The 23,888-nt window shown below is 46.8% G+C and overlaps 1 protein-coding gene and 1 long non-coding RNA gene across 49 annotated transcripts in view; one reads left to right on the plus strand and one right to left on the minus strand.

Moving 5' to 3' along the window:
- MICAL3 (microtubule associated monooxygenase, calponin and LIM domain containing 3) overlaps positions 1 to 23,888 on the minus strand; it is a 241,772-nt gene that overhangs the window by 112,106 nt on the left and 105,778 nt on the right. For 2 of the 48 annotated variants that reach the window (XM_084957146.1, XM_084957131.1), the window contains exon 1: positions 10,375 to 12,284. The exons of the other annotated variants lie outside the window; for them this stretch is intronic. The gene's annotated coding sequence lies outside the window, so the exon portion shown is untranslated. Of the gene's footprint in view, positions 1 to 10,374; positions 12,285 to 23,888 lie in introns of those variants that run through there. 48 annotated transcript variants of the gene reach the window in all.
- Positions 16,578 to 20,494, plus strand: LOC146403469 (uncharacterized). The gene is made up of 2 exons (XR_014804103.1): positions 16,578 to 18,219; positions 18,543 to 20,494. It is a non-coding gene; the product is annotated as an uncharacterized LOC146403469 (long non-coding RNA).

Here is a 23,888-nt window from a genome sequence, read left to right on the forward strand (position 1 = left end):
AACTTCCAGATCTGAGTGCGACAGTTTTAGTCAGGGTTACCAGGCTGATGAACAGAAGGCCGTGCTTCAGCCAACGCAGCAGCATGACTGACACTTGGAGCAGCCACGGAAAGGAAGCCACAGCCATCTTCCTCCACATGAAAAGCTGGGCTTCACCTGTGAGACCTGGAAACTCATACTATTTTCTTAAAAAGTAACTAATGCTAAGAACAGTGCTTTCCATACTAAAAGGAAGAATCCGTTACCCTGTTTACATTTCCTGGCACCTGCCCACAACCTCTCAGCAGTGCTGGTGCACAACTCTCTGCTCCCAGTGGCAGATTTGGAGTACTGGAGCTGAGGACTCAAAAACACTCCAGTTAAACCTTGAAACATGCATTGTCCCTTTGTCCTGACAGCTGTTATGCTATGTCGGTGTAAAGAACCAGATCATGAATCTCAAATCTAATAATTTTCCAAATCACTGCTCAAACAAAAGAAATGAAATTTATGGGAAAAGATGCTCTGGACTCTAAAACATAAATGCATAGGCATCTTAAAGCCATGTTACCCATGGGATTATAGGGTTTTACATCCTATAACATTTTGAGATTGATGTTAGCCAACAGTTGTCAATTTTTCTCCCTATGTAGATGTGAGCAAAAGCAGCAATAAAGGGTCAGTGGTGTCAGAAAATCAGAAAAGGGTAGTGGACTGAAGATCTATAGCATCCCCACATACACGACTGACTGCCTAGAAGTGTGCCCCCTGCCCTGAGTCCGTTCTGTGGCCCTCACCTTCAGGGCTCTAGGATGTCCATGTCCTCCTATGGACAGCCTGGCTTGGAGAGGGAGCAATATGACTAATAGCAACCTAAAGCCACTCTGACAAAGGACAAAGGACTAGACATCGGACTCTCCTCTCCTGGTTTCTTCCAGATGGTGCTCTGGCTTCTGCCACCCTGATGGCATGTCTGTCCTTGGCCCTCCTTCTGTTTCATTCTCCATCTTCTTTCTAACGCTGCCCAGGCATCTCCATCAGAGTATGTTGGGGCACCTGCAAGTCACGTTAATCAGAAATGAGCTCTTCAGGCGTTCCCGCTGTGGCGCAGTGGTTAACGAATCTGACTAGGAACCATGAGGTTGCAGGTTCGATCTCTGGCCTCACTCAGTGGGTTAAGGATCCGGCGTTGCCGTGAGCTGTGGTGTAGGTTGCAGACGCAGCTCAGATCCCGCGTGGCTGTGGCTGTGGGTGTAGGCTGGCAGCTACAGCTCTGATTGGACCCCTAGCCTGGGAACCTCCATATGCCGCAGGAGCAGCCCTAGAAATGGCACAAAGACAAAAAAAAAAAAAGAAAGAAAGAAAGAAAGAAAGAAAAGAAATGAGCTCTTCACATGCTCTCCCAAACTTGTTCCTTGTCCTGAATCGCAACCCAAGTAAAACTGCTACCCACTCAGGCCAGAGTCCCAGGGGTTGGCCTCCACATCTGCCCTATTTCCCACTTTCTTCTCATTGCCCCCAAAATGGGAGGTAGGGACTACACTGTGCAGAGCTGCAGGGAACACAAAACAGTACAGATATGCTGCCACCTGTTCTCCCAAAATCTCTCTCCACACAGCCCCTCCTTTCCAACCTCATTGCCCTGAACTTCATTATCTCTACTGGACTCTACCTAGATCTCCTCAATGGAGATGCTGCCTCAAAGGTGGTGTTTTTTATTTTTTCTGGTAAAAACAAAAACAAAAAACCAGATAGATAGATAGATAGATAGATAGATAGATAGATAGATAGATAGACAGATAGATAGATAGATAGATAGATATAGAAAGAAAGAAAAAAAACAAACGTCATTTTTATGTGAGTGGTAATTCAGTGGCATTAAGTACATTCACAATGCTATATAACAATCACCACTACCCATCTCCAAAACTTTTCCCCAATATAAACTCTGTTCTTGTTAAATAATAATGTCCCAAGTCCCCCTTACCTGTCTCCCCTGCTAATCTCTATTCTACTTTCTGTGTCTATGAATTTGCGTATGCTAGGTAACTTATAAAAGTGGAATCACATAATATTTGCCCTTTTGTGTCTGGCCTCTCACTTAGCATCATGTTTTCAAAGTTTACTGACATTGTAACATTTCTTTTCATGACTGAATAATATTCCACTGCATGTATATGTTCCTCAGTAGACACCTGGGTTGTGTCAACCTTTTGGTTACTGTCAATAATGCTGCCATGAACATGGGTGTTTGAGTTTGTAGACCCTGTCTCAGGTTTGAAACTCTAATTCATATACTGCATTTCTTCCAAAGTGAGCTTTCTAAACAAATTCAATCACTATCTCCCCCCGCCGCCGTTTACACATTCTGAAAGACACCATTTCACTGACAGACTAAATTCTTCGGCTGTTGGCAGCACCTGCTTTGCCTCCGTCCTCCTCACTGCCTGCCTGCCGACAAACCCTCCACAGTTCGCCACATCTCACTTTACTACCTACAACATGCTCCCCCCCCCCCCACCATGAACACCATGAGTCCCCCTGGTCTTCTCTGAAGCAAAGTGAACAGCAGCTATGAACCGATTCACCCACCTAGTGGGACTTCAGTTTCACAACTCCTCTGCGCCTTCTCTATACAACTCTGGCCCTTTCTTCTCTAGGTACAGACCTTTCCTCTGTTCCCCAGCTCCTCCCACTAGACTATGCTCCTGGAAGGGAGCAAGGGTCTCTTAATCAGGTTTCTATCCCTAACATTTAGCAGAGTGCCAGACCCACAACAGACATTCAGATCTCTATGGAATTTTTTTTTTTTTTTGGCTGCACCTGGGGCAATCAGTTTCTGGGCCAGAGACAGAATTCGAACCACAGCTGTGACCTACACCACGGCTGCAGCAATGCTGAATTCTTTAACCCACTGTGCAGGCTGAGGATCTCACTCGACCTGAGCCACTGCCGTCAGATTCTTAACCCACTACACCACAGTGGGAACTCCTCTATGGAATGAATTTTTGATTTATGAGTATGCTCAAGATAAGTTGTATTTTTAAAAAGCAGTAGAAATACTTGTGAGTTCAATATTTTATTTTTAAAACCACATATAAGTTGTGTTGCTAACTTCCAATCTTACAACATATTAATTCCCCAAGAAAGGAGCAATAAATAACCACATTTTCCCCCAAAAGTTTCTCACTTCAAACATGCCTGAGCCCTCATGTGTTACACTTCTGAAGGAATACACCTCCTTAAAGCCAAAGGGCTACTTGTAACCAAGAAAAGCATAAGATTTATACAAAGAATAGGCAAAGGATCTATACAAACCAATGAGAAACAGACACCCAATGAAAAATGAGCAAAATATCTGACTAGGTATTTTACAAAAGAAGATGTTCAAACTGCCAAAAAGCATCCAAACAGGTGCCCAATGTCATTACTTGTCAATAAAATGTCAATCTGAACCACAATGAGAAACTACTGCAAACCCATCACAATGACTAACAGCCAGACACTGTTAGAGTGTAAACTGTACAACAACTTTGGAAAACTATTAAGTAGTAGCTCTTGAAGATGAATATACATCTACCAGAAAACTCAGAAATTCTACTCTTGAGGAATATATCCAAAAGAAATGAATGTCAATGCTGGCCAAAAGACAAGTACGAGAACGTTTATAGCATTTTACACACACACACACACACACACACACACACAGCATTATAGTTCATAATACTCCAAGATGCAAACAACCCAAATAACCAAAAATAGCATAATGAAAAATAAGATACAGCAATGGAATACTATGCAGCAGTAAAAACAAATAGCTACTGCAGCTTGCAGCAACATGGATGAAATGCACAGATCAATGTTGAAGCAGAAGGCATAGTGACACAAAAGAGAGCACAGTGCCTGGCTCCATTTACATAAAGGTCAAGCACAAACACAATTCAAATCTGCAGTGTGGAGAATGACGGCTGGGGGTGTGGTGGAAGTGTTACTGTGTGGGAAGGGGCAAGAAGGAGCCTCTGGGGTCTTGATCTGGATGGTGTCACACGCTGTGCTAGACAGTGCTGCATCAGCTTAGCCAAGCTGGGAACTGTGTTTCCCAGGTCCTCTGAGTGCTGAGTTACAACTGGCTAAAAACAACTCAAGTGAGGTGTGGAAGGTGGGCTTGAAGCAGTGGCCACTCCGCTTCAAAGGTCTCAGCAGTTAGATGTGATGGACAGAGAGCGACGTCAGTGGAGTCAAGCTTGTCCCTGCTCTTCCCTATGCCCCACCCTGCTCTCCCTCCCCACTGCCAACCCTGCTGACCCTCAACAGCCCAGACCCACCATCAGACCCTTGATGGACCTGACTGGAAGCAGCTCTCCAAGAGATCTGACCTGTCCATCCACACTGATGCTTCAGGCAGACTGCTGCGTGACTCCTCCTTGACATCCAACCCATGATCTGGACCTTCGCTGCTCCAGCTGTTCCCCACAATTGGGAAAGGTCTAATTTCTGTAATAAATCCCTTATCCCCCAGCCGAACTCTGTTGGATATATAGAGATGTTTACATGTATACATGAGTTGTATATTTAAGATCTGTGCACTTTAAAAACATACATAATATCATAATTTTTTTTAAAAAGAAAGCAAAAAAAAAAAAAAAAACCCAAAAAACAAAAAATGGCATCTCTTCCAGGTTTTAAGAGAACAGTAATGTGAGGGGCACCTAGCAGCACACACCAATGGAGCCTATGCTATGCCCCTCACACCAAGGAAGAACCAGACACAGTACCACTTGACTAAAGCCTGGCAGACACCTGGGAGCCCAGTGCCTGGGCCCAGGGAGTGGGTTTATGGACAACAAAGAGGACATGTGCTCCCTGCCTGGCAAGCTGTTCCATAGTCCGGAGCTCCTGAAGGGTCAGGCTCACCATAGTCAGTGTACTTGAATGCAGGTGAGTTTGGAGTCTCAAATGGGCAGAAAGGGACCTGGGGGGAGGGCAGAGATGAGTCACAGGTGCAGCCTGTGGATGGAGAACCTGCACTCTGGTGGTGCTGCAGCGGTCTCAGGTGCAGACACTCCTCCGCACCCAGGTACCTCCACAACAGTCAGTGCATATCTGGGCATCCCCAAAGCAGCGGTCTTCCAGAAGACCACCGTGTCTTGCTACCTTTTTACTCCATTCAGCAAATCATTTACTGAACGTGTGGTATATATGTCAGGCCCTGCACTTAGCGCTGAATTTATGCTGGCGAATAAAAACACAGTAACTACCCTTGTCTGGTGGAGGATATAGACAATAAACAAATGAGCAAACAAGCATACACAGCTGACCTTTGAACAACGCAGGTCTGGACTGTGTGGGTCCACTCACACATAACGTTTTTGAATAGTAAATACTACAGTGCTACACGTCCTGTGGTCAGTCGAATCCACAGATACCAAAGAACCATGGATCAGAGGAGGGATAACTATAAACCATACGTGTTGTTCAAGGGTCAACTGTAATTACAAAATATGAGTGCCAGGAAGAAAATGTACAGGTTACAGGGACTTCGACTAATAGGAGGGGACGGAAGATAAGCTGGTCATGGAAGCTTTTCTGAGCAGGTAACTTATAGCAGAGTCTGAAGGACAAGAGGGAGCAGCACGTGCTCATCTGGGCCCTCCTGAGGTCCCTCCCATGCTTCCTCACAAAGACAGTGGGTGACGTCCATCCACTACTCTCCCCACCACTGTGAAGGCACTTCCCATGTCTCACACAAGTCCGAGTGTGGAAGGCAAATGCTAACATCACCACCTGTCCTCAGTCACACAACAAGCTGCCAATGGCACCATGGCTAATGGCTGAATTCTCTCCATCACTGCCCTTTGCTTCCCTTCAGCATGACTTTTAAGGAAGTCAGAGAAATACCCCCAAATCTTCTACTGTTGGATAATGCCAAAGTCTAGCTTTCTCACATCTACAGTCCCATACTTATTGTAAAAAGACAAATACAGTCCAAAGTAGGAAAAATAAAAAGATGATTGCTGTCAAAGGCAGGCTGCTTACTGTAGCATGTCCCACAGCAACACCTATCCTGGTGCCCATAAGGTTTAATTATCCTCAGTAACCAGTTTCTACGACTGTCTCCAGACCTGTGAATTCCATACCATACTCGTTTCCAGCATTGAAACAGTCAAGAAATGAATGAACCAAACAAACCACTTTTAAAACACCACTATTCTCCGAGTTCTGTGGTGGCTCAGTGGGTTAAAGACCCAGCATTGCTGTTGCTGTAATGCAGGTTCAGTCCTTGGCCCAGAAACTTTTGTATGCTGCAAGTGCAGCCAAAGAAACCCCCCAAACCCACTATTCTCTTCTTCCTCTTGTAAGCAGTAATAGCAATCAGATTTCAGGCTAAATGAAAGACTTTACAATTACTCCCTGCTTTGGAAGGAGACGGTTTAAGAGGGTTTTTGGTCATCTCTCACTGACTATTATAATAACTATTTCCATTGACTAATTTTCCATGTGCCAAGCACTGTGCTGGCACTTCAGAGAAACTTCCACAACAACCTGATGAAGAACTCACGCTTCTCACTGAGCATCAGAGGGTAATTAACTTGCCTGGCTCATAAACTGAAAATGATGAAACCCAATAGAGCTGAACTCTAAAGACCACCTCCTCCTAAAGAATTTTAATGTGTCAGAGATAGCATACAAGGAGTTCCAGTCGTGGCTCAGTAGTAACGAACCCAACCAGCATCCATGAGGATGTGGGTTCAAAACCTGGCCTCACTCAGTGGGTTAAGGATCCAGCATTGTTGTCAGCTGTTGTGTAGGTTGCAGATGTGGCTCGGATCCTGTGTGGCTGTGGCGTAGGCCGGTGGCTACAGTTCTGATTTGACCCCTAGCCTGGGAAACTCCATATGCTGAAGGTACAGCCCTAAAAAACCAAAAAAAAAAAAAAAAGATAGAATACAAACTCACTCCTCCAGAATACACAGCACTCAGCCTTAGATGAATAATTCCTTGACTTATCATTCCACCGAGATCAGCAGGGCTCAGCTGTGAACTGAGCAGCTCCACACACTTCTGAGGAAAAGACTTGGGATGGGAGGCAGCAGCGTGGGGTAGAGTGGGGTTTCTTACAATACAATCCTTACGAACATTAAATTTGGTGGATAACCATGCTGTACTATGGTGCCAAAGATAATTTCAGACAAAAAGATTTGGGTATCAAAAGGTTTGAGTTCCTTGGTCTAAGATGATGCTTTGCTAACCAGAGTCTGAAAGTCTAAAAGGACTAAATGGAAGCTGGACAGAGGGTAAGGCCACTTTTCATTTGTGGGGTAAGTGTACTATTCCCCCCACCAGTGCTCTGGAGGACAATCTCAAGGACATTCAGCACTTGTAGCAAAAACCAGCTGGATAACAAGTAAGGCAGGATAAAGACACATCTGTATAGGCACTGGAGCCCATAACCCTGAATGTATACCATGCACCAGTTCCTGGTTCAGGGGAGGGGAACAGAGGCTGAAATCTGGCCTACAACCCCACTCAGCAAACCACACACCTGTTGAGCAGCAGCATCCACACAGAAGGAGTGCACACAAAGGTGCTACAGGAGAGTGATGGCCCTGTATTCCTGCTGGTGAGGCCCATGTGAGCCAGCCTGGACATGGACAGTGAACTCGGCCAGGAGAAGGGCTCTGACCCAGCTCTGCATACCTTGTCAAGAACCAGTAAGACTAAAGAACAAACCCAGCTGACTATCTCTGCAATTCTGAAAGGTGGCATCAGACCATCATTTCCAAAGAAGTCAGACAAATACTTCTTTCCACACTTAGAAATGAAAGGCCTTTCCTCACTCAAGAGTGACTCAGGAAGCTAGAATCCCATCTTTATATCAAATTAGAGCAACTGCCCTCCTCTAAAGCAAACAGTCTCATCCACCACTGCCTGCCTACGGCCAGAGGCACGTACCTCACTCAAGGCAACATGGAAACAGACACCCACTCAAGAGACACCTGGAGCTGCAGACCCCACTGCACACACTAAAGATCAGAGCCCCTTGACAGAGTATGTGCTGCATTTCCTGAGGGGTGATACTCCTCCAGAGCCCTACAAGTCACATCATCACAACCAGAGTCCCGTACTCCTGAACTTGCCTTCAGACCATTGAGGAAAGTCCCTGGACTTCACAACTTTGAGGCTACAAAGAACCTGGTCAAGAAAGCACCACGGTCAGGGTTTGGTTTTTTCCCCCCAAACACAGAGCAACTCTTCTTCCCTTGTTAGCAAAATGAAATAATCAAATTGTGAATAACCTATTTGTTAAATCCTTTATAGATTCACTTTTATCTTTTAAATAAGGTATATAAACATGCTATATTTTCAAGTCAAAGGAAATGAGTCATATTAAATTCATCACAAGTTGTAAAAAAATATAAAAACAATAATGTTGGGACTATGTCAATAAACGTGTTCTAGTTAAGCTGATCTGCACAATTTAAGAAGAATAAAATTAATGATTAATGAAAGATAGCTAAAATTACTTATTTTTTTATAATATCAAAAAAAACCCTCAAATCCCACTGGCAATTAAGCAATAAGGGATTATTTATATAAATATATATATTTATATATATATATTTTAGGGCCACACCCACGGCATATGGAGCTTCCTAGGCTAGTGGTCAAATGAGAGCTACAGCTGCCAGCCTAGGCCAGAGCCACAGCAACTCAGGATCCCAGCCACGTCTGCGACCTACACCACAGCTCATGGCAACTCTGTATCCTTAACCCACTGAGCAAGGCCAGGGATCAAACCTGCATCCTCATGGATGCTAGTCAGAGTCGTTTCCACAGAGCCAGGACAGGAACTCCGGGATCATTAATATTTTGGATCACTCAGCTTGCTATGGCTGGGTCTGAATAAAAGTGAAAAAGATTCAGCAACTGCATTGAATAGTAAGTGATCAAGATACCACTAGGACTAGTGCCCCATCATCTCAAAGAGAACTGACCCCAAACTCACCAAACCCCTTACTGCCATTTGCAACAGTCAACACCAAATGAGCTTCTTATGACACCACACTTTCATTCCTATAATGCTCTGAACTGCCTTGTTCCTTCTCTTTCCTTTCAAGCCTTAAATCGGCCAGCTCCCTGACACACTTAGCCTCATTTCCAGAGCTTCCCTCCTTGCTTCAGTTAACTCTTCCCTAAGGCACAGCCTCTCTGATGATCCCAAGCAAGGACTTTGTATTAGGAGCTGATGTGCTTGGTGTCCACGGACCCCCACCGTCTCTTCAGACATTGCCACTCTGCCATCTCATACGATATCAGCACTTCTGAGGACCAGGGTCTGATTTTTTTTCAAGGTATCAATCAGCTGCCAAATTAATACCCTTTCTGGGCCAGTTGAACCCAACTTCAGAAACAAGACTTCTCATAGTTAAGAAGTATTTCTGAGTCAGTCTATAAAGAAGAGAACTGAACCTGATGAAGCCCATTAAATCCATACAACTTCAGAAAAGCCAAACTCAAAGATCAGAGAGAACAGAGAAGGCTAGTCCCATAAAATATTTAAGTCCAGTAGTAGAATATACTAAAGAATACAATATTCTTTAGAGAAAAAGAAATGAAAAAAAAAAATCACAAGGGAGGAGGGAAGGAAGCATAAAGCCAAAGCTGTGTAAACACAAAGGCAATGGCTGCCTCAGCAGGGATAAGAAAAGGAAAGTAGGCTGAGGAGGGGGGAGAAATTAGGCAGAGGATACTCAGGCAGTTGAAGAACATCTTCTAGATCTATGAACTAATTTCTCAAAGGAAAAGCTGTAAACTATACCTCCTACAGGCCTGTGTCAAACATTCATTTCACAGTCAGCTACCTAATCAGGGTGAATTACACCAAATGAGTCAAAGCCATGCAAACTCTCATGATGTCAGACCATGGCAGAAGGATGCTCAATCTACTCCTCCCTCACCTGCCCACGGAAAATGCCTGAAACCCCCAGCTGTGCAAAGAGGCCACAGGACAAATGCACCAGGTGGAGGCATGGAGGAGCTGGCTTGGAATGCAGTACATGCACAACTCCTGTCCTCTGAGACCAGTGACTGTGGGAAAGGAGGCTCAGAGCTGTTCCATGTGCTTCTCCTCTGGCCTGCTGCTGCCCAAAGAGACTCAGAGATTCTACCCTTAGAGATATGGACGAGAACACAAACACTGCTGTCATCAAGCGGAAAATCAGGGATCGGCACAGGTGGGAGGTAAGGCAGCAGTCCAAGGCCTTGAGCACTCCAAGCACATCCCCACCCACCGTCTTTCTGGAGCAAAGTGCCTGGGTCTTGGAGAGGCCCAACAAATCCTGAGGGCCCCCAGCAGACCCTACAATTGGGCTGTTCCCAGCAGTCAAGGGCTACCTGTAAAGATGGAAGTCAACATGGGAAAGCAGAGACCAGCTGAGCTTCGAATGGCATGCCAGAGCAACAGCCATCACTCTTAAAATGCAGACAATTCTCAACGTAGGGAGCAGAAACTTCCATGAGGCATCTGTGCCTTGTATGTGCCACTTTGGGGTGTGTAACCTCAGAGAGGGAGAAAAGGGAAAAGATATCACATGCTATTATACTCTGACATGAGCCTTTTGTTCATGAGACTCATCAAGGAACTTAAAGAATACACCAACGTTCAGGCCTACCTCAGAACCTCTGGTATGGGGTTCCCAAAACCCTCACATGCTCCCAAGGTGGAGAAGAAGGGAAGGCAGCAAACCTGAGAATGCAGCACACATGTGGCTGAGGAATCAGAGGTGACCCACCTTCAGGCAGGCCTTCCCCCCACATACAGGTCGCCACCTGTTCGGCAAATCAATCACCAATCTGAAAACAACAACAAAAGGCAAATAACTGCCCCATAAGACAGCTGAGTCGCTCTCCATGAGCTGAGGGAAATGATGTGTCTAATCTCCAAGTGTGTGCACTTCATTTAGAAAATGTAAACCAGCTGTGATGCTGTCTCTCCTGGGGGAAGTCACACCACAACATGTCTAAAGATAGCCCGGTGATTGTATGTTTGCCGGGAGGCACAAAATTAATAAGCACAGTCCAAGTGGGTGAAGGCAGACTGCACACGAGTGACGTGGCTGCGAAGCCACTGGACTTCCTGTTCACCCGACAACTCACAGTCCTGGGAGTCTTGAAGAGGGTAAATATAGGCTGGCCCCACCGAGGACAGCTCTGGGGGTTGGCAGGGATGCCTGTCCAGTCCTCTGTCCCACCAGCGATGCCTCCTGTCAGACAGAGCTGACCTCCTCCACTTATCAGAGCGGTGTGCTCTTTCTGGTCAAGCTTCTGGGAAATGGTCATTAAGGTCCGTGTTAATTCATGTATGACCATGAGTCTGAAGAAGGAAAGGTGGGTTGGGAAAACATGTCCAGAGGTAACTCTGTGTCTTTTGGCCATGATCATATCAAACTCTGAGAGGCTTTCAGATACTCAGAGACTGTCAGCAATGGACCCCTGGGGAAAAGGAGAGCTTCACTTTCGGGCTGCATTCACTGGTGCTCTGTGCTGCAAAAAGCCCTGCTGGAGCCTGGCCCCAGGTCATCAGGTCCCCAGATCGTCTGAGCAGCTGGATATGACAAGTGTCCCACAGTTCCAATGGTTCTCCAGGGCAGCACAAGGTGAACCCAGCCCACAGTGTCAACAAGGCAGGCTAAAGGGCTCAAGTCTGATGGGCCAGGCCTGCTCCATGGGAACCCCAGTGGCCCAGCTGCTCTGTTTGCACCACAGCAGGCCCAGGAAGGTCCAAGGGGGAAAGCAAACCCCAAGAGCAAACTCACAAGGAATTTCCGCTCCCTGGGTATTTTAGATCAGGAGCAAAACTCTTAGGCTGTACCATTCCCTTAACTCACATATTTGAGTTGTCATTCTAGAGCTAAAGTGTACCTCTATGATGAAAGCATGCTGACAGCAAGCGTTCCCAAGCCCTGTGAGGAACCAAGCGAAAAATGTCCAATAATTATTTATTTTCCTGAAATTAACTCCTCTTCCCACCCTTTCCTGGGCTACTGGAATATAGTTTCTTTGGAAATACCTCTCTCCTTCTCTTAGCAGAAAAGATTAGGGCAGAAAGAACAAAATCCCTTTAGTGCAAAAAGTCCTACGTGCTCTGATGAGAAGCAAAGGCTCTTTCCACGCATGAGACACCTTCCTGCTCCAGGCACCTGTGACCGAGCTTTATGAACAAATCCCAGCTCTCGGCAGCCATGGCTCTGCTCCCACCTTTCTCTGTCCCCTCTGAGAGCATGAACTGGAGGCGACAAAAGAGCAAGAGCTCTGTTCTCTGCTTTTGGGGCCCATCCCACAGAAAAAAAAAAAAAAAACAATCAGTTCCAGCTTCAGGCCATGACATCATCAGCCACCAATCAGTGCAGAGAAGGTGGGGCAGGTTTTGTCTATGGAATCAACCACTGCAATTGTCACTGCAAAAGGCAGTGCAGGTGTAAAGTAGGGTTTTCTTTTACCCTGTTTGTGTTAAACTATAGAAGAAAGTGAGAGGCCGGGGGAAAAAAAACCTTTCTATGGAAAAAATAAAGAGCCCCCCAAATTCCCCAGGTGTTAGCAACAGACCATCCTAGGATTCTATATCTGTGTTAAGACTGTGAGGCACTGAGTGGAACCTTCCCAGGATCCCTGCCAAGGAAATAGCCAGCGTTTTAGGAAAGGTTTTTTGTTTTGCTTTGTTTTTTAACCTGAGAGAGAAAGAAAGAGAGGGAGAGGGAGAGAGAGAGTGTATGTGTTTTCAGACAGGGTTTCAAAGTAGTGAAGGATGTGTGGAATAAAACGAAAATACTTTGGTTATCTAGACATTAGTTAAAATCTCTACCCAGAAACTAAACAGTTTTTATTGGTGCACCACAGTTTTCTTGGGACTTTGTTATTTTCAATCCATTTTCATCCCTGAAAACATTGGCCATCTTATGAATGAAGCTGTTTAGCCAAGGTTAGAACATGCAAGGAGAGAGGGGGTGGCAGAGGGCATAGGGCTCGGAGAGAGTGGGGGCTGAAGAAGGAAACTCACAGAGCAAATACTGTTTACAACCACAGAGCCCAGCTAATGTGGCCTCTCTGCCTGTTCAAGCAAATTATGACATTAAGTCTCCAACAATCAAGTCGAGGCAGGGAGAGCAGGGCCAACCCAGCCTCTGCTTTGCGAATGGCACGAGGACAACATTCCCTGCAAAGTTCACTCGGCAATGGTTTGTGCCAGCTCTCCTGGGAACTCTCCAACCGAGACTGCTGGGCACTGCCAGGCAGCAAGGAAGACAAGCACTCAGCTCGGGCCAACGGCTGAAGTGACGGGGTTTTAGAGTGGGCACCACGCATTCACAAATGGCTGCATGAGGATGCATGCAGGAGACACTGGCAAATTCACTTAAGAAGCAGAGGCTACTGGGTCCTCCAACAGCTATGTGAGGCCGGGCAGCCAGGATGGATCGGGAGCAGTTCCTGAGAAATCTGTGCAGCCACTTCTGACAGTGTCCCTCCTGTCCCTGCTCTCAGAAGTTACCATAAATGATAAGTAAACTATTGGTGGCCATTAAATACAAGCATCTCACAAGCAACGGGATTTCTTTCTTTTTTTTTTTTTTTTTTTTAACAATATGGCTAGCTGTAAAATTAAGATTAAAAGTGAGCTGATCAGGAGTTCCCGTCGTGGCGCAGTGGTTAACGAATCCGACTAGGAACCATGAGGTTGCGGGTTCGGTCCCTGCCCTTGCTCAGTGGGTTGACGATCCAGCGTTGCTGTGAGCTGTGGTGTAGGTTGCAGACGCGGCTCGGATCCCACGTTGCTGTGGCTCTGGCGTAGGCCGGTGGCTACAGCTCCGATTGGACCCCTAGCCTGGGAACCTCCATATGCCGCGGGAGTGGCCCAAGAAATAGCAACAACAACAACAACAACAAAAGACAAAAAGACAAAAAAAAAAAAAAAAAAAAGTGAGCTGATCAATGTATGCTCTAATGTCCACATCAGGCCAGACGAAGCTGGACCATACCCCCTCTGCCATTGCCATCCTCTCCCAGGAGCAGCTGCTCTGGGACAGGTCTCCATACTTCTTGCCTGTCTCAGCTGGGCCATAGGGGTGCAGTGGGCAGACTCCAGCAGACAGCCTAAGTCGAGAACCATCCAGGGGTCCATGTTCCCCTTCTCTCACCCATGGATAGACATGAAAACACCCAGAGGTGCGCCCACAGCAAGCAGTGCCAACATCTGCTGTGAGCCCCTGAGCAAGACAGTCACTTGTTAACAGGAAAAAGAGCCTCCACAGTGCCCCAAATAAAACAACAGTAAGATTATCATGGCAAGCTGCTTCCTTCCACCAGAGAAGCTACTCCTTGAGAATCAGGTGTCATGGGGAAAGAAGGGCTCTGAGAGCAGTAGGCCCCTCCCCACAAAAGCCTGCCAACAGTAGCAACATGCCCTCCTTCCACTATGTGCTCCCCACTCAACCAAGAAAACCTTCCTGGCCCAGCCCACTACACCTGCTGCCCAGATTGGAGGAAGATGGAGAGAGAGAAAGAGGAGGCTACCCTTAGCTGGCAGACCAAGATAAAGGAATGAACTGAGTCATAAAGGCCAAACACATACACTCGGGACACTGGGTGTCATGGACAGCCATGAGCCACATCAGGGCAGCATCAGGGCTGGGGCAGTTTTTGAAAGAGCACAGCTACTTTCCCAGGTCACAGGAAAAGGCAGAAACAAATCCAGTGGGATACACAAGTAATAATCTTATTTAGTTTTTCAAAATCTGGTCTGAAAGTCAGGACAGAAAATCCTCCCTGGTAAAAACAAGGTACTAAGCAGGAGGAGGAAGAAGGACCCACGGCAGGTGGCACCTCAGTACCCTGCCTTACTTGGAGGCACCTCTGGCCACGTGGGAGTGCAGTCAGGACTTTCACGGGCTCTCTCACTACAGCTCCTTTTACAACCGCTTTACAGTCTGGAAGGCCAGGGAAGACTTCATGTTCCGTGGCTTGATGGGGGAACCCCTACTTTTTTTTTTTTTTGCTTTTTAGGGTTGCACCCGCAGCATATAGAGATTCCCAGGCTAGGGGTGAAATCGGAGCTGTAGCTGCCGGCCTACGCCACAGCCACAGCAATGCAGGATCTGAGCCGTGTCTGCGACCTACACCACAGCAAATGGCAACGCCGGACTCTCAATCCCCTGAGCAAGGCCAGGGATCAAACCTGCAACCTCATGGTTCCTAGTCAGATTTGTTTCCACTGTGCCACAACAGGATCTCGAGGAACCCCTACTTTTATAAAGAACAGGAAAAAGGGAGAATGAGGCAGCTTGCCTGTCATCTTAGTAGAGCTGGCACAGCTGGCTTTTTCAGCCTCGGCTCTGCAGCTGGTACGCCTCTGTGTGAAACAATGGTCCAGGCTGTATGTGTACTGTACAAACATGACCCAGGAGAGCTGCTTTCACTCAAGTGTCAGGAGAGCTAACTTGTAAACGGGACACATCCTTCTTCATGTGTCAGAGATCTCTCAGGAAGAGCCTCTGTGACAACACCTACCCATGGTCCCAGAATGTCTCAGCACCTGACACACCACACATACGGACACATGCACACATACATTCACAAACACACACATCCCTGGAATTACTCTAAAGCCACCCAGCAATTTGGGAGAATTCCTCTTATCGGGAACGTATAGTAAAAGCCTCCATTTTGTGGTAATGTTTATTCTCTTCCTTTCAACAAGGGTTGATTTGCTTTCTCTTCTTGATTCCAGAAACAACACTCTACTTGGAGGCCAGTTATCACAGGAGGACCACATCTGACCAGAGGGAGCAGTAAGCTGGTTCTCAGAAGCTGCCTATTTTTAGTCTCTGGTCCTTCCTGCCTCTTCCCAAGGGAATGCCCCTCCGCCCGCACCCGCAAAGAGCTCTGCCGGAGCACAGGATCCTCACACCCAGCAGGAAGGTGCGGCTGAACAGACACTTCATTCTTCAGAAGGGTGGTTGGGGGAGCGTGGAGGCGAAGTGGGAGGGAAGACATTTTTTAAATCACAAAGGAAGGAGGAGTATGACTTGGGAAGAGAAACTCTGTACAGAAGTTGTCATCCACGCAGGATGCGAGCACAGCTCCGTGACGCGTGGCTGGCTGGTCTGGGCACCTGACCTCTTTGTCCTGTCGGGCACAGGCGTCTCACAGGGCTGAACCAGCCAAGAGATCCACTCAACTCACGGAGACCAAGGCTGCTCACCAGCATGACCACAACTTCAGTGAGCCAGCCAGCCTTCTCCCTCCCTTCACAGAGCAGAGATCCAGAGCAAAGAGGCAAACACTCAGATACCCGTTCCCTCTGAATTCCAAGATATGCCCTCCTTTCACTAGACCTCAAAATATTCCATACATGCAGCTATTATGGACTCACCAACCTGAAAAGTGAATTCCACTAATTCCGGTTTTCCACTAACTTGTTGTTGTAAAATTATAAATATAGGAAGAGGTCTTAAGAGTTAACCAGTTTTTAAAATGATTTATGACAAGGTTCAAACACAGCAGGTGAAACAGATCCAATGCATAAAAGCAAGGTTAACCCTCTATTTTATTTTATTTATTTATTTATTTTGTCTTTTCTAGGGTCACTCCCATGGCATATGGAGGTTCCCAGGCTAGGGGTCTAACTGGAGCTGTAGCCACCGGCCTACACCACAGCCACAGCAGTGAGGGATCCGAGTCGCGTCTTTGATCTACACCACAGCTCAAGGCAAACGCCGGATCCTTAACCCACTGAACAAGGCCAGGGATCGAAACCGCAACCTCATGGTTCTTAATCGGATTCGTTAGCCGCTGAGCCACAACAAGAACTCCCTTAACCCTCTATTTTAAATTGAGAGTAAAGGAAATGATAGTTCAGCTGATAAACATAATGATTTCCATTTTCACAGAGCTTGAAATGCACTTGTGAATCCACCCTGCCTGGCGCCAGACACCATGGGCTCCCCAGCAGAAAGTGAAACATGACTTGCCAGAGCGTCCCCGGTTCCTAAGCCTCTGCTCCAGCGAAGTGCACACACAGTATCTTAGCAGGCCCTGAGGACAACCCCCCAGATGCCTGCACCATCCACCTCCCTGACCACTGCCTGCCGCGGAAGAAGAAATCCCTCTGCACTGTGGCAAGTCCCTACTCCCCCTCTCTGCCCAGAGGAAGTGCCAGAGGATGGGGAGGACACACCCACTGTGGTGCCACGATCTAGCAACTCTCTGCCTGCATTTCTGAGAGCTCCCAGCACAGCTCCCTAGTTCAGATTCTACCTTTCAGCAGTTCGGTGCACTTGGTTGCAGCAGCTTAAACCCTAGAATGGAACAGGCGATAGGGGGAAAATGATCCAAGGCAGCGTCTTGCTCTGCCCACTCCTGCTCCTCCCACGTCCTCCCAAATCAGCCAAGCAGCATTTGACACCAGGCACCTCCCTGAGTCTGGTGTTCTTGGAGACACTGAATACAGAAGATAGGGACTTGTCCTCCAGAGCCTAGGGCACATCCTAGAGATCACGAGACAACAAGGGGAGGCAGATGCACATGACCCTTAGAAAGCTATCTCTATTTCATTATTTCATCGCTTTCCTCAAACAGTGGATGTCTCAAAAATGAATAAGAATCCAACCAAAGTAATGTCAAAAGTTCTAGCTATAGTGGAGCCCATGAATGCATCCATTTTGTACCATCTTCCACTTATGAGCATTTATGTGCCAAACATTGGCACACGCTTCATTTACATTATCTCACTTTGGCATCTTTAGAACAACACTGTAAGTATGAGGTCACCCCCATTTTAGAGATCAGACCATCAAGTTAAGGTTGGAGAGGATAATCAAGGCCACCCATGCACAGCAGTGAGGGAGCTGGGAGAACTTGCCACTTGAGAGCTGCCAGGTTCCAATGCCTACACACCCACCCCGCTCCCTCCCCTGCCAAACACTGCCTCAGTTGATGGATTCAAACCTACTGTGTCCCCTCTTAATTCTCTTGCTCTTTCAGCAGTAAGTTTTTATGAGCATGCATGTCATACCTCAAATACAATCCTCTACACGCTGACAAATTTTTTAAAGAAATGGGGACTGCCAGTCAACCCACAGATATGGATTAGGGTCTGCTCTATACCAAGGTTACGTTAGGTATTGCCAAGAAATCAAAAAGAGGAGTTCCTGTCGTGGCACAGTGGAAAGGAACTGACTAGTATCTGTGAGGATGTGGGTTCAAACCCCGGCCTTGCTCAGTGGTCGGGGATCCAGCGTTGCTGTGAGCTGTGGTGTAGGTCACAGATGCAGCTTGGATGCTGTGTTGCTGTGGTGTAGGCCAGCACAGCTGTAGCTCCGATTTGATCCCTAGCCTGGGAAGGTGAGGCCCTAAAAAGCAAAACAAAAAAACAAAAACAAAAACAAACAAAACAAAAAAAACCTTCAAAAAGGAAAAAGAAGGTAAATCTGTACAAGGGAGGGAAAAAATAATGAAGCAGTTAACTACTAACACAGGGCGATAAACAAACACAACATGAGACCTGCAAGCACGTGCTGCTCCCTGTGCACACAGGTCACCTGGGAGCCCTGTTTGGATGCAGACTCAGATGCTGCAGGTCTGGGAGGGGCCCGAGATGCTGCACTACTAACAAGCTCCTGATCAGCAAGGAGCTAAAGGATTTCAAAGGCCTACCTAGGCTGGAAAGCTCGGGAAAAGGTATAGTCAAAAACAGCCTTTAGATTTAGAGGTCTGAGCAGAATTCTAGAAGTTTGGGGTGAAGTGCTGGGAAGAGAGAAAATAGTACTTTAGATGGAGCAAAAAAAAACCTCCGGCAAAGGAGAAACATGAACATACAGGTCATTCAGGGGGCAGCTATCTGTAAAAAAAAGATAAAAATATCCCCAAATCCCAATACTACCACTTAGTTGCCAGGAATTATGAGACATATTCTCTTGAAGAGCCCTGAGTGGCTGAGAAAAAGTTTGAGGTAGGGAATAACTGCAGCTCTACAAGGTTTAAGGCCATGAACTTGGGCACACACCCAGCCACTAGCCAAAGAATGTTTGTGAGACATTTTTAAATACTTGCCATCCCATAATGAACAGGAAAGGAAATCCCACTGTCAGCTCCACCCTGTGTTGGCCTCCTAACATGGGTCTCCCAGGAGAAGGGCCAAAATAGTGGTCTCCAACTGTGCCATCTGGTGACGTGGCCCAACTTCCCGGCTGGGTCATTTCCTCCGCTGTCTCAGACCAAGTGGCTCTTGCCATGCCCAGCAAGCTCCTCAGCAAACAGAAATGAATGCCCAAGGAGAGGTCCCCTGATGACCCCACAGTGTGCACAATCAGTGGAGAGGCAGGGGTCGAGGCAGGGGTGCTGTGCTCACAGTTAGGAACTCAGATCTGAATCAGGCTTGTTTCACAAGCCACACAAGCCATTTTTACATTTACAAAATGGAAATTACAATCCGAGCTCTACCTACCTCACTAATGGGAATCAAATTCAGCAACGCATGTGAAACACTTCATAAGCTGTAAAGTACTATAAAAACAAGTCCCTGATGGGTGTGAGGAATAGAGAGGCCCTTTAGGACACTTCCTTTCATGTCAGTACTCTGCCGTCTATATCTGGTGTTTATTATCTCTTTCATAAAAGGAAAAACTCAGAGCACAAAGAAGTAACCAGCACTTGTTCAAGGTCAAATACCAAATACACACTTTGGAGGAGTGAAAGCCATGGTTCAAGGATGCCATGAAGTCAAACATTTTTGTCATGGGAAAATAAGAGCACAGTCTCTTCCTTTGCCTCCAGAGTTTCGATGTTAACACCTCCTAAAGGTGCCCTGGAGTCAAATCATCAGAACAAGGTGGAGCTGATGGGAGGGCAGGCAGTACTATAGCACTGATCCGACAGCTCCTTGGACCACACCACCTTGCATGCAGATTCCTTTTCTTTCTTTCCTTTCCCTTTCTTCCTTTCTTTCATTTTGTTTTTTTAGGGTCACACCCATGGCATATGGATGTTCCCAGGCTATGGGTCAAATCAGAGCTGTAACTGCTGGCCTATACCCCGGCTCATAGCAATACTGATCCTAACCCACTGAGTGAGGCCAGGGATCGAACCTGCATCCTCAATGGATACCAGTCAGATTAGTTTCCACTGAGCCACAACGGGAACTCCCAGATTCCTTTTCTGTAAAAGGACAGGCTTGGACGGGCTAAGTGATGGGACCTCCTGTAGGCAGCCAGGCCGCAATACCCAGAAGAGGTAAAACCTGCTCTGAGGAGTTCCCATCGTGGCGCAGTGGTTAACGAATCCAACTAGGAACCATGAGGTTGCGGGTTCGGTCCCTGCCCTTGCTCAGTGGGTTAACGATCCAGCGTTGCTGTGAGCTGTGGTGTAGGTTGCAGACGCGGCTCGGATCCTGCGTTGCTGTGGCTCTGGCGTAGGCTGGTGGCTACAGCTCCGATTGGACCCCTAGCCTGGGAACCTCCATATGCCGCGGGAGCGGCCCAAGAAATAGCAAAAAGACAAAAAAAAAAAAAAAAAAAAAAAACACCTGCTCTGAAACAGTTAAGGGCCCCAGCACTCCCAGCACCCCATTCACCTCTCTCCAGACCCTTCAGACAACCGTGTGTTTTTATTTCCTTAATCGTGTGTTTTTATTTCCACCAAGGAAGTCCCAGCGTCCAGACCAGAAACCTCTGGACATGCAAAGGCAGCCTCCTCAAATCTCCCACCACATTCCACTCTCCCAGCCTTTTAAAGTCTGCCACAACTCAAGATCTGAGGCAGAATGAAGCCAACTTGGGTACATTTGGGGGGAAAGGAGGGAGGTGTGGAAATAGAAAGAGGAGAAAATCAAACATAAGGAAAAGGCTCAACAACTAATCAATCACAGGCTGCAAAAATCTGAGCTTTATGCTTTGCTAACAAGGAAAGGGGGGCGGGGTAAAGGGTAGAGGGGAGAGGAGCCTCTTATGAGGGCTGAGGAATTCACTCCCCACAGGGTGCCTGGTGAGAAGAAGGAAACCTACCTCAGTTCAACTCTAGCTTGTCCCTTCCCCATCCACGTGACCCTGGAGAGCTTCCTTCTCTGGCCTCAGAGAGGATGGAATGTATGTGAAATGCCTCGCAGTGCCAGACACACAGAAAATACTCAATAAAGATGGGGGGGGCACTCTGCTTTCCAGCCTCATGTCAGAAAACTGACAGCAACATCTAATTTGATAACCTTCATTCAAGAGATCTCACGAACACAAGGTGACCATACTCACGCTGAGCCCCGTAAATGCGCTGTTCTTAGTGGAAAGCAGTCTTCTGACATCTTGCTTCCTCTTTCCTATCAATCAAAAGGAAGTCACCTATCTCCAGGACCTGAACCTCATCTGAAGGCAGAAAAAAAACACTTGGCTAACCTTCTCTTATATCCATAAGGCCGGGACCAGACTTCAGTGGAAAAAAAATAAGAAACTGACCAGCTAAAATAAGCTGAACAAAAGAACTTCTATGAAACAAACCCTCAAAAACAACTGGGGATGGGGGGACTCAAAGCAACTCCACGTAAGCCATGAATACCTGTCCTTGGGAAAAAGGGGATATGACAGGCAAGGCCAGTTCTCAGGTACAGGTGACCTCCTGAGGCCCCAGGCTCCCCACAGGGTGCTTTATCTTCTCTGTCTCGATCACCAGCTACAATGTTGGGAACGGGGAGCAATAGGGATCAATATTCAAATATCCAACAAACAAGAACCCCTAGCTCTAGTGTTTGAGGAAAAAGAAGAGTCATTCAAGGACTACTCCAGGGAAGAAGTGTGGTATTTATACAAAATATGGTGTTAGGAAACTGACTGTGAAAGGTGGTGGAACGCATCCTTGCTATAACATAAGCGCTACAAGGGAAAGGATTTTTACCTGTTTGGCTCACTGCAATTATCTCCAGCACCTAAAACTGCACCTGTAACAATGAGGCACTCAGACACTTGCTGAATGAGTGAAACAAAGAGGAAGCAGCAGATATGTGATATGGTTAAGGGCACAAGCTGTGAGTCAAATACAACTGGATTCAAATCCTAGTTCTGCTACTTAATTAAGTCTCAACCTCTCTGAAATTCAAAACCCAGGTTGGAGTTCCCTGGTGGCTCAGCAGTTTGAGGACCCAGCGCTGTGGCTGGCATCCCTGCCATGGCACAGGTTAGATCCCTGGCCCAGGAATTTTTGTATGCCACAGACATAGCCAAAAAAAAAAAAAGAAAAAGAACCACATCATAGCATTCTTGTTAAGGATTAAATGACAATGCATTTAGCCACTTTGAATGCCTAGTGCATGGTAAGGTCTCAGTAAATGGTGGCTATTAGCTAAAATCATCTCTTCCCTCCTGTCCCATTCCCAAAGTCCCCCTGGTTTGAGGGAGAAAAAAGAGGCAGAGAATCAAAGCACTGGACTGGGAGTGACCATCCTAACCCTGGGTGTCTCTGCCCCAGCCCCACTCAGGCCCTCTCCACAGGGAGCCTTCCTGTGTCCCGTTCAGAGAAGGATGTGAACATCAGTACAGGCAGGGATTGGCAGGCAGACTAGCACTGGAATCAGCTGTGTGCATCAGGGAAAGTGAATGACACCTAAAAGGCTCCCAGCTGAAAACAGACTAAAATCTAAGAGCCAAGACAGCCTCCTGCACTCACTCACACATTTATTCACACCTACCACCATCCCATAATAACACTGGCATACTCAAATGCCAACCTGATTTTCTCAAGCCACTGCTGAGAGCAACATTTCTTTTGACAGTTCAGTGCAAATCTGTTGCTATGCATCAATGTGTGAGGGACAATTTCCTGGACAACTTCAGCCAGGGGTGGGAAGTAGAAATACATCTCTTTGCCTGAAAAGCCCCAAGGCGACATCACTGAGTTGCTGAGGATTTAAACTGAAAAAGACCTGAGAGTCTCTAACTCAAAGAGCTGAAGATAGGATCCAGGTTTCCTAAGGACTTGGATCCAAAGTATTTAGGAATTTCAGATTTTTAATCATAAGCCAAAATTTTGGACCCTTAAGTGCTATTTGTGAATGTGTATGTGCAAAGGGGGAGAAAATAAGCAGGAAGACAGCCTCCTGAGTGTGTCCTCTGTAAACTCACGACCTTCTAGGAGATGTAGCCAGAGAGGGACACACACCAGCTTCTCATTCTACTGAGGTCCTGGAATGGTGAGTGAAGCCAAGAGGGGTCACAGATCAAGATCACAACTTGGAAAAGGGGTTCAGGGAGGGGAGGAGATGGGAGGGTCCTAAGATGTGAGAACAGCAACCTCCCAGGTGTGCCCAGGCCCACAAAGCCACTGCTCCTGACTCACCTACAGAAATGCATGTCCCTCTCACCCACTGGCTGCCAACAGACCCCTGCAACTTGATTATTATTCAGCTGGAAGGAGCACTACAAGGACAGCCAGTCAGTATCTGGAGAAAGGATCACATTATGCGTAAGCTCAGGCCTCCTGGATGTCTGTGGGAGATAGGCAGGAAGCAGTAGCTTCACATAAAGCAGGAAGCACTTATGAAAAACACACCAGCTACAGCAAAGAGCTCAGCAAGGCCTTCTTTTTTAGCAATACAACTCCAGTTTTATTAGGGCCAGCAATGTTACAAAACCATCATTTCCTAGCCTTCCTTAAAGCAGCTGTGACCATGTTTTCTAAGTGCCAGCTAATGAAACATAAGCAGAAGTGTGTGAGCATTCCAGAAAGACTCCTTTAAAGAAGTTGTCTCACGTGGGAGAGCAATTTTTTGTCTCTCTCTCCACTTCCTCCCTTTTGTGTTCTTGGAAACAGAAATATGATAGCTGGAACTCCAGCAGCCACATCTGACCCCTGATAACCTAAAGGATGGAACTCATGTG

Source organism: Sus scrofa, chromosome 5 (genome assembly GCF_054392235.1).
Source record: "Sus scrofa isolate SSC_HxYL_T2T_F1_AM1 chromosome 5, Sscrofa_HxYL_maternal_Yorkshire_Landrace_v2.0, whole genome shotgun sequence".
In the NCBI taxonomy this organism is placed as follows: domain Eukaryota; kingdom Metazoa; phylum Chordata; class Mammalia; order Artiodactyla; family Suidae; genus Sus; species Sus scrofa.